Here is a 14,730-nt window from a genome sequence, read left to right as displayed (position 1 = left end):
AGTAGTTTATGACCGTTCGACCTCATCATCCCTTGGGGTGCTCTGGTGAACAAATGTTCCCCCAGATCCTGGTGGTCACCCCTGATAAACTTATAGGTGGCCATCAGATCGCCTGTGAGCCTGCGCTTTTCCAGGCTAAAGAGCCCCATGGTTCTCAGTCTGTCGTCGTAAGATCTGTTTTCCTGACCTCTGATCATCCGCGTGGCTCTTCTCTGGACTTTCTCAAGATTCTCCACATCCTTTTTGAATTGCGGAGCCCAAAACTGGATGCAGTACTCCAGCTGTGGCCTCACCAAGGCCGAGTACAAGGGGAGAATGACGTCCTGGGATTTGCTTGAGAAGCATCTGTGGATGCAAGCCAGCGTTTTGGTTGCTTTACTAGCCGCAGCATCTCACTGCAGGCTCATGTTCATCTTGTGGTCAATGATGACCCCCCAAGTGTCTTTCTTCCGTAGTGCTAGTCAGCGTAGCACTGCCGAGCCTATAAGGATGCTGCAGGTTTTTCCTCCCAAGTTGGAGAACCTTGCATTTTTCAGTGTAAAATACCATCAGGTTCTTGTCCACCCATTTGCTGAGCCTGTCCAGCCTGGAACACCCGCCTGTCTTCTGGTGTGGATGCTTTGCCCCAAAGTTTGGTGTCTTTGTTTAGGACCCAGAGCTACAATGGCACAGGGGGCAAACCCTAGCTGCCCTGCAAACTCTGTTATTGCCTGAAGGACTACCTGTGACAGTGCTATATGTCCCTTCCCCCCACTACTAGCACTGACACCTTGGAGTATTAGAGGCCCATGCCCACCCAGCTGCAGGGACATGGGCTGCTCAGTAAAGTTCTAAACTGTGTCTCACCTCTCTGTATGTTGTTAGGGGGGAGGGGGAATCTGGGGAATGTGGCAGGTACTTGGGGAGGAGAGGCAGGAGCAGGGGCAGGGACTGGGGGCAGGGACAGGAGCTGGGGCCAGGGGCAGGGACTGGGAGGGCCATCCCTCAAGCACAGGATTTACCATGTTTTTGGGACTACTTAGTCTGGTGGCTTGGTGTGGGCCTCCCTATTGGCAATGATGTCCAGCTGCATCTTGTGTCCTCAGCCTACAGCGTACAGTTCCAGATCATGTCAACATGTGTGTATATGCACTTTAACTTATGATGCTTAAATCTGATACCTGCACTTGCCATTTTTACTGAGTAGTAAGGGTGTGCATATATAGATGTCTGCCCATACTGGGCAGTAAATTAAGCTAGTGCACATTAATGCATCTTGTGTAGCTGTGCCCCTAGTGAACATTACCAAGAATAGAAGGAAATGGGGTGGGGTGGTGGTGAAGAGGGTGAGCATGGGTAGCACTAACAAAACATTCTTCACAATGCTGTGCTTCTTTGTGAGTCCTGAGCACCAGTCCTTGCCCTCCTGCATGTGATAACAGTTATTCATTAGTTTGCTAGAGTGATTTTAGAGCATACATCTCCAAGTGGTTGTTATTTTGAAAAGTGTTGCACACTTTCATGGCCACAATCACATTCACCATTAGAAAAACTCACTTCATCATTTCGTCCCGTGGTCAGCCAACTCCAGTGAAAAGTTTACCAAGACAAGGCCATAGCTGCCAATGTTGATCTGCAGTAGGTAGAAGTTTTTTGCACCATCAGCTGTTTGGCTGAAAATTTCATAGTAGGGAAAAAGAAATTGTGAATGGACTATGTTGGTCTTTTGTCATAAAGATGATTTCTTAGGTGTGTGTCTTGTACATTGGCTCTGCCCCTACAGCCACTCCCAGTCCTCTAGTTATTCAACAAAAATAAACAAATATATACCACCACAACTGAAATAAATATATACCACCACAACTGAAATACAAGCAAACTGCTTCCATAAAGTTCACCCCACTATCCATCAACATCTTATCACAAACTATCATTCCCAGGACTGGGCCCACTTTCACCCTTGTGGATAGCTTGCATGTCAATAGGTTGGGTGTGGATAGCTTTCCTGGGGGAGCTCTTCTTCCTACAGCCTGCAGGGTCTGACTGCCATGCCCTGGGTTTATGGACCTGAAAACCATGCACCCTTTCTGTTGAGTGCCTTCCCCAGGTCCACAAAGGGGTTCTTACTTAAGGGTCAGCCTACACTCCTGCAGCTGCAGCCCCATACAGTTGTCTTAGTCTGTTGTGTCCCCTTAAAGTCCCATGACACCCTGTTACAGCCCCTTCTCTTCTCCTTCCATTGTGCCTGAGTAACAGGTTTATGATTCCCTGTTACAGCATCCAATAACATAAGAGCTTTTGTGTTAGGTCTAGCTCATTTGCTTGTCAAAGGAATGGGCACAAGCACATTCAGCAGAAAAGTAACAAGGTGCCCGTGTTGTTGGGACAGATTTATATGCCACCTTGTTAAAGCCAATTTACTGAAATGCTAACCTCTGTTTTGGTTTCCTAGGGTGTGCTCAAAGAGAATATTATTTACACACTCAAAAGTTCATTATAAACTCATTACATTGAAATATTATGGAATTATTGACATGACTTCATGTTTTTGGAGGATGTGCTCTAACTTAAATTAGAGAAAATTCTATGGTTTTGTGTGTGGACATTGGGAGGGCCACAGTAGTCATAATAGTTCTTTCTGGATTCTGGATTAGATTTTCTCCCCTTGTGCATTTTCTATTCTAATTTGTAATAGGCTTAGAATACTTGTTAAAAAGTATTACATTATATTAATTTCATGCTTCGGAGCTTCTGCCTGTCATCTAAAGGAGCCGGAAAAATATTGCTCGCCTCCCCACTCCCCATTCTGGACTGCCTGACTTGATTTCTGTTTCTTTTCTTTTCTTTCCTCTGAGGTATTGCATGTTGGATTTTGGACTCTGGCTTAGCTATGAGTGCTCATTATGGTACTGAGTATCTGGTTGGTGAGTCACACCCACGTGCTCAGGGTCAAGCTGACTGACAGGTTTGAGGCCAGTAAAATAATTATTCCTAGGTCAGGGAAGATGTGGGGGAGAAGAGGGTGTTGCTTTTGTTTTTTCTCCCAGGATAATTTTCACCTATTTTTTGTTTTGTTCTGTTTCGGCTTTGCTTTTTCTTCCGTCCTCTGTAGCATAGGGCACGGTCCAGATGGTCATCTGAGCATAGTTCAACTAACAAGTTCTTTAGAATTTGGGTGACTGAAGCTGTGGCACTTTGTAAGTTTTCTGGTTTTATTTTGTTTTGTTGTTTGCAGGATGAGAGGGAGTGACGGGAACAGAGCAATTTGTGGCTGCATCAGGGTTGGAATGGAAGTTCTTGAAAACTCTTTGGACAAAGAGTTATTGTGCATGCTGCAAAAGTTGCTTTGATTTGCACAATATGATCACCTAATTTTTAAAATAAAAGGATACTTATGGGGGGAAAAAAACCCAAAGACCTCTATTGCACCAGACAGTTTTGGATTATATTATTAAAACTAAAAAGTTAAACATATCCACCAAGTTTCAAATGGAAGTTACATTTGAATGACCTGGAATCACATTATAGTATGACTTTTAAATAAGTCCTTTAAATAAATCATTTAAAGGACTATAACTAGGATTTCAAAGGTCAGTACCAGAGTACAGATAGCTGGTTATATCACCAGATACATAGTTAAGAGGTTACAATGCAACATTCATTTTGGGTGCTACCACATTGGGAATCAGATATACCACAGAGAACCACAATTGCTTACAAATCAATTAGGATGACTCATGTGAGTACTAGAACATATTTTTCTGCCAATATCCATTCACATTTTTTTAAACAAAATCATTTCAAGTACATTAACTCTTCCTTTACATTTGCCTTCTCTAAGTGTACTAGAAATTGAGTTTATCATCAGGAATGTTCTAAATAGAATGATTTTTTCACCTTAAAACCATCCTAAATTGATATGCTTATCAAACCCAGAAAAATTACTGTATTAGTATATTATTCAATGCACCCCAGCAAAACATGAAATGTGAATATTAAAAGTTTACAACTAACCTTTTGCAAATTTTACTTGCTAGGAAGTATTATATGAATGGTTAGAAAACCTACAGTCTGTCTGTAGAGAGAAGGCAAAATTCACTAACTACACTTTTCAGTATGGGTTTAGCCACCCAGTTCAACTGATGATTAAAAGATCCAAGGTAAAAATGGGGCTCCTATTAGCAACTCTCGGGTCAACTTTGGGCAAACTACATATTTGTATTGTAAAGAAATAAGACTTGTGGAATGCCAAGTAGATTTGCTAACAAGAGTTATTTGGAAATCAACAATTGGGTGTTTGTTAGTGACAATTCATACTTTTTCCTTGAAATGGATTTTTGCTAAAGGATACCTAATGTTTGCTGCAGGACAAAGCAAAAACTCTTTACTAGAGTGTGGTGGCACCATAAACTGAGACGCATAGAACTTAACTACACTATTATAGTGCTGCACCCAGGTCCACTGCTACAAAGGGCATCTCACTCTCCCACTCCTACTAAGTGTAAATCCCAGAACGGAGTCAGTGTATATACCTTAGAATAGCCCTGAGTGCCCACCAGAAAGCATGCCCGATACCGAAAGCATTAAAGTGGCACGAAGGCATGCATTTTAGACTGTTATAAACCACCTATACTGTTTCAAGTTTGGAATTTGGCACATGAAGGGCTTGCCTACACATTGCTGTATGGTGATGTTGCTACGGCACTGTGCTTTAGTACTTCTTTTTGGAAATACTAAAGCATGATGCAGTAACTGCCTGCACTCCACCATGCATGCAGCGCATGGTTAGATTTTGCCGCTACTTTGCAATAGGGGGTTGCTAAAACAGGAGTGCACCACTGCTGATCACATGTAGACTCATAGCATTGCTGCATTGCCACAGAGCACCGTACGGCAACAGAGTACATCACTACAGTGATGTAGGGCAATGTGTAGACGTGCCTATAGAGTGGATGAGTCATGCTTCCTGATAGCAGTCCCAGGCCCAGAACTAAGTCAGTATAGAGAAGTCCATACAGCTTTGCTTGAGTCCTTTTTAGTTTTCTATGCAAAGTGCAAGTTAAGGGGCTGTGACTTGGATTACTGCACAGTCCGGTGGGTGGAGAATTGGCTGGAGGGTCGCACCCAGAGAGTTGTGGTGGACGGGTCGGTTTCGACCTGGAAGAGTGTGGGCAGTGGGGTCCCGCAGGGCTCGGTGCTTGGACTGATACTCTTTAATGTCTTCATCAGCGACTTGGACGAGGGGGTGAAATGTACTCTGTCCAAGTTTGCAGATGACACTAAGCTATGGGGCGAAGTGGACACGCCGGGGGGCAGGGAGCAGCTGCAAGCAGACCTGGACAGGTTAGACAAGTGGGCAGAAAACAACAGAATGCAGTTCAACAAGGAGAAATGCAAAGTGCTGCATCTAGGGAGGAAAAATGTCCAGCACACCTACAGCCTAGGAAATGACCTGCTGGGTGGCACGGAAGTGGAAAGGGATCTTGGAGTCCTAGTGGACTCCAAGATGAACATGAGTCGGCAGTGTGACGAAACCATCAGAAAAGCCAATGGCACTTTATCGTGCATCAGCAGATGCATGACAAATAGGTCCAAGGAGGTGATACTTCCCCTCTATCGGGCGCTGGTCAGACCGCAGCTGGAGTACTGCGTGCAATTCTGGGCGCCGCACTTCAAGAAGGATGCGGATAATCTGGAGAGGGTCCAGAGAAGGGCCACTCGTATGGTTAAGGGCCTGCAGGCCAGGCCCTACGAGGAGAGATTAGAGAAAATGGACCTTTTCAGCCTCCGCAAGAGAAGGTTGAGAGGCGACCTGGTGGCTGCCTATAAGTTCGTCAGGGGGGCACAGAAGGGAATTGGTGAGTATTTATTCACCAAGGCGCCCCCGGGGGTTACAAGAAATAATGGCCACAAGCTAGAGGAGAGCAGATTTAGATTGGATATTAGGAGGAACTTCTTCACAGTTCGAGTGGCCAAGGTCTGGAACGGGCTCCCAAGGGAGGTGGTGCTCTCCCCTACCCTGGGGGTATTCAAGAGAAGGTTGGATGTGTATCTATCTGGGGTAATGTAGGCCCAGCACTCTTTCCTGCTTATGCAGGGGGTCGGACTCGATGATCTATTGAGGTCCCTTCCGACCCTAGCATCTATGAATCTATGAATCTATGATTGCAGGTAGAAATCTTAACTTAGGATTCTTTAATAAAAGACTTTTCTGAACATAAACTTGATGGATTGAACAGTGGATCATGGAACTATTTTTTAGCAGAGCAGAAAACATACATACATCATCTAGTGTTTCCTTCACTGTTTGCCTTGCTGCTTTCAATCCATCAGATACCAAATCATAGAAATTTTGCAAGAGTAGACAGATTCCAACACTTATCATCTTACCCAGGAAATTTCTGTAGAAAATGTTTGTCAAAATGCTATTTAGTTTGTGACATCAAAATATTTTGTATTGGGTTTCTTGGCATTTTTTACCTCTAATTTATGAAAAATGACACACAGCAGGGGAGATCTCAGAGATTAAGAGAACAAATGTAGTCTGCAGGGGACATTGGAAGGATTGGGGGGCAAGCACCTCCTCTCCCCTCCAATTCTCCCTCCTTACTAGCAGGGGTTGCCTCTGGACATAGCAAGGGGGACCCACCTGCTGATGCCATTGTCCCTATCAGACCCAGGAGCTGTGTGGTACTAAGCTCAGCCAGGCACAGCAGCACTGGTGGGTGGGTCTCTCCTTCAAGTACCTGCTTCCTGCCTGGCCCCCCTTCATTGGTCTTCACTGGCCAGAAGCAGGGCCAGAAAGAGGGGGACCATCCACCGACATCACTGTCTCCAGAACAGCTCAGCCCCTGGTGTATCTGCTTCTCATAGCTGGAGTCCCCGGGCCAGCAGAGGAAACCAGGGTGAAGGGACAGGAACCTGCCTGTTGGCACGACCCCTAAATCTGGCACCCTGTGCAGCCATTCCCTGTAGCCCCTGGCTGGGGTGGGACAGGAGCAGCTTGGGACAGGAGCAGCTTGGGGCTTTGCCAGTCAGTTGGGAACAGCAGGTCCTCCCTTCCTCCTGTGCTCCCTATTTGGTTCACCTGGGTATCCCCTACCAGCGATACCTTTAGCTTTGCAGTGAACCCAGGCTTCTGCAGATGCAAGGAACTGGAGCCACCAGCACCCTTATCTGAGTTTTCAGATGACTATTATATATTTGCTAAAATAAATTATTATCCATCTAAAAGTCTACAACAAAAGTTACTTGTCATGACCTAGTTTAAAACTTGTAGATGGACCAGGAGCCATATAATGGGACCGAGATAACCCATAACACAAATAATTAGAATTGAAAGCAAACAATTAAAAACATTTAATAATCTAAATGAGGGCTTTATATAGTTGTAAAATTCAGAAGATTAACCTATGTTCTCAATAATCAGGACTGATTATTATATTCCTCACTAATTAGAACAGCTACATTCATAACATGTTATTATAAGGAACAGTGAATAGTTAAATCAACTCTAATATGAAAAAAGTGACAAATGATGTGTGCCCTAACATTCTTTCGGAATACCAAACCCCTGCTGCAACTGGAAGAGAATCAGTGAAATATATGTAATAGACTGTGAGAGGGGAGACAAAATCCCCCCCACCCCAATGAGCCTTAAACCCTCGTCCAATTCACCCTGATACTTACCATAGGAACCAGGATGAGCAGCAGCCAAAAGGAAATACCAATGCAGGCTCAGCAGCCCACACCTGTGTATCGCTGAACTCTGGGAGCATGGCTACTGAGAAATGTGGGCTTCTCAAAAGGCAGCTGGACAGCCAGCTGAGCTGGCGCTGAGGAGCAGGGAGCAGAACGCTGGATGAGAGACACCAGATGCTGAGCTGGAAGGCTCAAACCCCAGGTACCAGGGGAAGGAGCCTGATGGCTGCCAGAGGACCCAAATGGTCAAGGCAGAGAGCAGTCCCAGGAGCTGACAGAGGAACAGCAGGGCCCTGACCAGGAGGTCAGATGCTGCAGCTGGGGATAACCCCTCAGAACCACAGGCATTCCGGGGCAGCCCCACAGCGAGCAGAGCATGGGGGATTACAGACCCCCGGGAGGGGGAAATGAATGACACCAGCTGGTGGGACCAGGACAGTTTGACCAAAGGTCAGCTGGGCCCCAGGGAGGTCATGCTGGGAGAATCAGCAGAGGCTGGGCTCAGGGCAGTTACCTGTTCCCACACCTACTAAAATAAAAGGGACAGATGAGTCCCCCAAGGGATCAAGGGTCCCGAGACGAGGGATGGTCCTGGAAAAACCAATGGCCAGGAAGACCCGCCCCTTTTGGGGGTTGGGCAGTGTGGACAAGGTGAAATCATCCGAGGGAAGACCTGCCATGAGCAGCATCTACCTAGGCCAAGGGCATGATAAGGGTGTGGTAAAGGGGAGGTTTGGAGCCCCACAAAGATAGCCCCAGGGCCGAGATACCCTCAGACCACGTACAGGGAACTGCCTCTCCGACAACAAACATCAAAGTTGTGGCAGGTGAGAAGGGGCAGCTCCCAAACCATCTAGGTGGCTCTGAAACCTGATCTTACCCTGTCATATCTGGGGGGCAAGGCACTGACCAAAAGGGGGCCAAAACCCTATAACACATACCAGTGACAAATTGGTGCATTGGCCAGGAATAAAAGACCTACTCCAGGGCCAAGCCAGGTGATGGAAGCCCAGGCAAGGCCCCTGGCAGGGATCAAGGCCATGCAGCAGACCCTGAACCTCATTGTGTAGAACCTGAAAGAACAACAGCAGCAGGCAGACAGACGAATGGCCTTGGATAAGCAGATGATGAAACAGCAGAAGCTGATGACTCAGAATGTGGTGGATTTGAGGATCCTGAAGATGATGGCTGAAAATGACCCTGAAGCATTCCTGGAGAGCTTTGAATGGACCATGGCTGTGGGCCTAGACAAGTCCACGTGGGCTGCAAAGGTTGGAGTATTGTTGGTGGGTCCTGCACTTACAGGGATCTATCATGCCTCACAGCCCAAGACTACGACTGCATAAAGGAACAGATCCTATACCACCTGGACATTACTCCTGAGCATTACTCTCAGATGTTCTGTGCATGAAAGAAGGACAAGGCTCCCTGGGTCCTCGTCCAGAAATTAGCAGACTTCCAGGAATGATGGATCCAACCTGCCTGGGCATCCTGAGAGCAGATCATGGATGCCTTCCTGTTTGAACAGTTTCTTGTGGACCTAGAGAAGAATACCCAGAGGTGGGTGTGACAACATCCCAAAATGTCTCAGGAGGCACTACAGTTGGCAGATTTTGACTGTGCCCAAAATGACATACCCTTGGAGAAGGGGGACAAACTGGGGGCATCAGTAAGTGCTAGACCCAGTGAGAGGTGAGGGGACATGGAAGTTGGGACCCTTGTTTCCATTGCAGAAAAAGCGGTCATATCACGTGGGAGTGCATGATGAATCCACGGCTCATGGCCCTGGAACTGGAAGGGTGAGGAGACAGCTGAGGCAACTGTCTCATGCTGCAAGAGTCTCCACCCATAGAAATGATGGACTGCAGCCTGAGCAGTACAGAGGAAGCAATCCATCAAGACAAGCCCACTGTGATGGTTGTGGTGGCACAGACTGCTTGCCTCACCATCCTAAACATGGGGTATAACCAGACACTTGTAAAGGCTGACCAAATTTCTCAAGAAGAAGATACAGGGGTCACCCCCAACAAGATGCTTTGCCCACACTGGAAAGCCTCTATCTACCCCAGGCAGAAAATCCAGGTGACAGTGAAAGGGGTCACCAGGGGAACGCCAGTGGGGACTGCATCGGACCTACCCTACCAGATGATCCTAGGATGGGATTGGCCAGAGAACAACTACAAGATTCTGGAGAACAACCAAGCCAGGGAGACTGGTGTGAGAGGCTAGTGGAGGAAGAAGCAGCAGAAGACTAGGGTGAAGATGAAGGGACCCTTTGGGACCTGGAGTCCATCGCCAGTGGGGCCCAGTTCTGGGAGTCTCAATGGGAAGAGCTTGCATTCCAGGCCATCTGAGAAATCACCAGGTATGACCAGCAAGTGATACACCTGGAACTTTGTGACCAGCTACCCCATTGTGAAGTGAGAAAGGAGCTGCTATACTATATCATGAGGGGATGGGGAGGGACAGAACAGGTAGCCCAAATCCTGGTGCACCAATCGCGCCAGCTGAATCTGTTATGACTGGCTCATACCAACCCCCTTGGGGGGCACCTGGACTAAGAGAAGATGATAGCCAGGTTGGCGGATAGATTCTTTTGGCCACATCTCTACTGGAATGTAGAACAGTTCTGCACCACCTGCCCAGAGTGCCAGTGCGCAAGCCTAAAGAAACCCCCAGGGTGCCACTCTAGACCATGCCAGTTATTGGGGAACCTTTTGCCTGGGTGGCAGTGGACATTGTGCGCCCACTGCCCAAATCATCTGAGGGGGAGCAAGCTCAATGCCATCACACAATTTGATGACTTCCCTATGCCCCAAGTGGAATAGTTGCTGGAAAGAATAGGACAGGCATGATTCATATCCATTTTTGACCTGGCCAAGGGATATTGGCAAATACCCTTGAGTCTGGAAGATAGCGCCAAGACAGCATTTGGGACCCTGTGGGGACTGTATGAGTTCTCCAGGGTGCCTTTTGGCCTCAATGGGGCAGCAGCAACTTTTCAGAGGTTGATGGATTGGGTACAGGCTCCCCATCACCAGTAGGTGGCCGCCTATATTGATGATGTTGTGGTGTACACTGAAACATGGGACCAGCACATACATGCAGTTCAAGCAGTGCTGCAGGAGCTGAGGCAAGCAGGACTGACTGCTCACCCCAAGAAATCTACACTGGGGCAAGCCGAGATGAAGTACCTCGGGTTTTTGGTGGAGCAAGGCCAAATCAAATAATTGGCCAATAAGGTGGCTGCTATACAAAGACATGAGATCCCACAGATGAAAAAGCAAATGCAGGTGTTCCTGGACCTGGCCAGCTACTATAGGCAGTACATTCCCCACTTTGTAGGGCTTACAGCCCCCCTCACAAATGCAATCAAAGGGAAAGGAAATGGAAACATAAAACTAAAGGAGGAACAAAGGAAGGCCTTCAAAGAAGTCAAACAGGCTCTCTACAGGGAGGTGGTGCTATACACACCAGATTTTTCAATACCATTTATCCTGCAGGTCGACACAGGCCAAGCACTGGGGGTGGTCTTATCCCAGAAGGTGGAGGGGGCAGAGAGACCAGTAGCCTATGCCAGCAGAAAGCTCAACGATCAAGAAAGAAGGTATGCTACCATTGAGAGGGAATATTTGGCCCTGAAATGAGATACTTTTAATATTATTTGCTCAGCAAAGAATTCACAGTCATAAAAGACCACGTTCCCTTGAAATGGCTAAAGTTGTCTAGAACAGATAATGCTAAAATAACATGTTGGGCTTTGGCACTGAAGCCATTTCAATTTTCCATAGAATACAAACCTGGGAAAAATAATGTGGTAGCTGATTTTCCGTCATTCAAGGGACACACTGCCATTCAAGGGACTGCTATTCAAGGGACACACTGGAAGCCTCTCAAGACCCTCAGAAGGAAGCACCACCACCCATGCGCCCAACACCAGGTAATAATGGAAGAGCGCCTAGTGGCATCTTGGGGGGGGGGGAAATACGTGAGAAGGGAGGCAAAAGCCCCCCCTCCAGTGCACCTCAAACCCTCATCCAATTCATCCTGATACTTAGCATAGGAGCCAGGAAGAACGACAGCTGAAAAGAAATGCTGACACAGGGCTTGGCAGTTCTCCAGCTGCCTGAGCCTGTGTTTCGGCAAATGCTGGGGGCATGGCTCCCAAGAAGCACAGGCTACTCAAAAGACAGCCAGACAGCCAACTGAGCTGCTGCCGTGGAGCGGGGAGTGGAACACCAGCTGGGAGATGCTGACTGCTGAGCTGGAAGACTCATAGTTTCATAGTTTCATAGTTTGTAGGGTCGGAAGGGACCTGAGCAGATCATCTAGTCCGACCCCCTGCCATGGCAGGAAAGAGCACCGGGGTCAAATGACCCCAGCTAGATGTTCATCTAACTTCCTCTTAAACACCCCCAGGGTAGGAGCCTGCACCACTTCTCTTGGAAGCTGGTTCCAGACCCTAGCCGCCCTGACTGTGAAGTAGCGCCTCCTGATATCTAACCTAAACCTACCCTCTGCCAGCTTGTGACCGTTATTCCTGGTCACTCCTGGCGGTGCTCGGGGAAACAGTGACTTCCCCAATGCCTGCTGATCCCCCCTGACTAGTTTATAACAGGCCACAAGATCCCCCCTCAGCCTTCTCTTTTGGAGGCTGAACAGGTTCAGGTCCCGCAGCCTGTCCTCATAGGGCCTGCCCTGTTGTCCCCTGATCATACGAGTGGCCCTCCTCTAGACCCTCTCAATGCCGTCGACATCCGTCTTGAAGTGCGGCACCCAGAACTGGATGCAGTACTCCAGCTGCAGCCTGACCAGTGCCGCATAGAGGGGAAGGATCACCTCCTTGGACCTGCTCGAGATGCATCTGTGGATGCATGCCAAGGTGCGGTTGGCCTTCCTTATTGCCTCTCCACACTGCCGACCCATGTTCATCTTGGAGTCAATGATCACTCCCAGATCCCTTTCCGCCTCTGTGCTGACAAGAGGGGAGTTCCCCAACCTGTAGGTATGGTGCCGGTTGTTCCTCCCGAGGTGCATCACCTTGCACTTGTCTGTGTTGAAACCCATCCTATTCTCGTCTGCCCACCCTTGTAACCTGTTTAGGTCAGATTGTAGCCTGTTGCATCCTTCCACTGTTCCCACTTCCCCCACATCTTAGTGTCATCAGCAAATTTGAACAGAGTGCTTTTTACGCCCTCGTCCAAATCGCTGATGAAGATGTTGAACAGTGCGGGCCCGAGGACCGAGCCCTGCGGAACCCCACTGCCCACGTCCTTCCAGGTTGAGAAGGACCCATCTACTACCACCCTCTGGGTGCGGCCCTCCAGCCAGTTGGCGACCCATTTGACTGTGTGGGTGTCTACACCACAGCCCCCCAGTTTCTTAATGAGAACGGGGTGAGAGACAGTGTCAAAAGCCTTCCGGAAGTCCAGGAAGACTATGTCCACTGCTGCCCCTGCATCTAATGATCTGGTGATCTGATCGTAAAAGGCCACCAGGTTGGTCTGACAGGACCTTCCACTGATGAACCCATGTTGGTTGCCCCTAAGCATGCAGTCCCCTGCTGGCCCCTTCTGGATGTGTGCCAGCATAATTTTTTCGAACAGCTTGCCTAGGATCGAGGTGAGACTAACCGGCCTATAGTTTCCCAGGTCTTCCTTCCTGCCTTTTTTGAAGATGGGAACCACGTTGGCCCTCTTCCAGTCCTCCGGTACCTCACCAGAGCACCACGAGTGCTCGTAAACTTGTGCCAGGGGACTTGCAATGACCTCGGCCAGTTCCTTTAGAACTCTAGGGTGGAGATCATCCGGGCCGGCTGACTTGAATACATCCAACCCCTCCAGAAGCTCCCTAACTAAATCCTCGCTAACCCATGGCCCAGGTGTGCCTCCCCTGGGGCCTGAGGGGGGCCCAGCAGGGAGGTGGCTGTTTTGGTCCCTACTTAGGAAGACGGAGGCAAAGAAATCGTTAAACATGTTAGCTTTGCCGTCTGGTGTGACGACCATGTTATCCATGTCATCCTGCAAGGGCCCCACATTACCCAGGACCTTCTTTTTACCCCCTACATATTTAAAAAAAGACTTCTTATTGTCCTTAATCTGGGAAGCCAGTCCCAGTTCCATCTCTGCCTTGGCCTTCCTAACTACCCCCCTACATCCCCGAGCAACTACACAATAGTCCTCCCTGGTGATGACCCCTTCTTTCCACTGGGTATAAGCCTCCTTTTTAGCAAGGAGACCTTCCCGGATTCTTTTGGTGAGCCACAGAGGCTTGTGTGCTCTCCTGCTCCCTTTGATCCTTGTTGGGATTACCTTCCTTTGGGCTTGGAGGATCGTCTCCTTAAGGAGCGACCACTTTCCTTGGACACCTGGCTCCCCACCCCCCCGGGACCTCAGCGCTTCTCCAACTATCCTCCTTAGCTCATTGAAGTCTGCCCTCCTAAAATCCAGGGCCGTTGTCTTACTGCATGCCTTTGCCACCTTGTGCTGGATGGTGAATTCCAGCAGGTGATGATTGCTGTCACCCAGGTGGTCGAGCACTCGCAGCCCCCTCACCAGGTCGTCACCCGTGGCCAGCACTAGGTCCAACAAGGCATCCCCCCTGGTGGGGCTGTGCCCCTCCTGGGTTAGATGGAGGTCCTGCACTCTGGCCAAGAACCTACGTGAGCGTTCAGACCTGGCTGACTGCTCTTCCCAGCAGATGTCCGGGAAGTTCAGGTCCCCCATGACTACTACATCCCTAGCCTTCACTACCTCTGTGAGCTGACCCAAGAATTCCTGGTCAAGCTCTTCTCCCTGGTTGGGAGGTCTGTAGTAGACTCCCACCATTAAGTCCCTTTCCCCTCGACTGCCTTGTACTCTAACCCAAAGCACTTCAGAGTGCCCCTCCCCTGGCTCCTTGCTTATTAACGAGGCTGTGTATTCCTCCTTAATATAGAGCGCCACCCCCCACCCCTGTTTCCTATCCTGTCCCTCCTATACAGCCTATAGCCCTTGACATTGACTGCCCAATCATGCGTTTCATCCCACCACATTTCCGTAATCCCCATTA

The sequence above is a fragment of the Crocodylus siamensis genome, chromosome 2, assembly GCF_052110815.1.
Source record: "Crocodylus siamensis isolate JL-2025a chromosome 2, ASM5211081v1, whole genome shotgun sequence".
NCBI lineage: Eukaryota > Metazoa > Chordata > Crocodylia > Crocodylidae > Crocodylus > Crocodylus siamensis.
Note: the sequence above shows the minus strand (reverse complement) of the source record.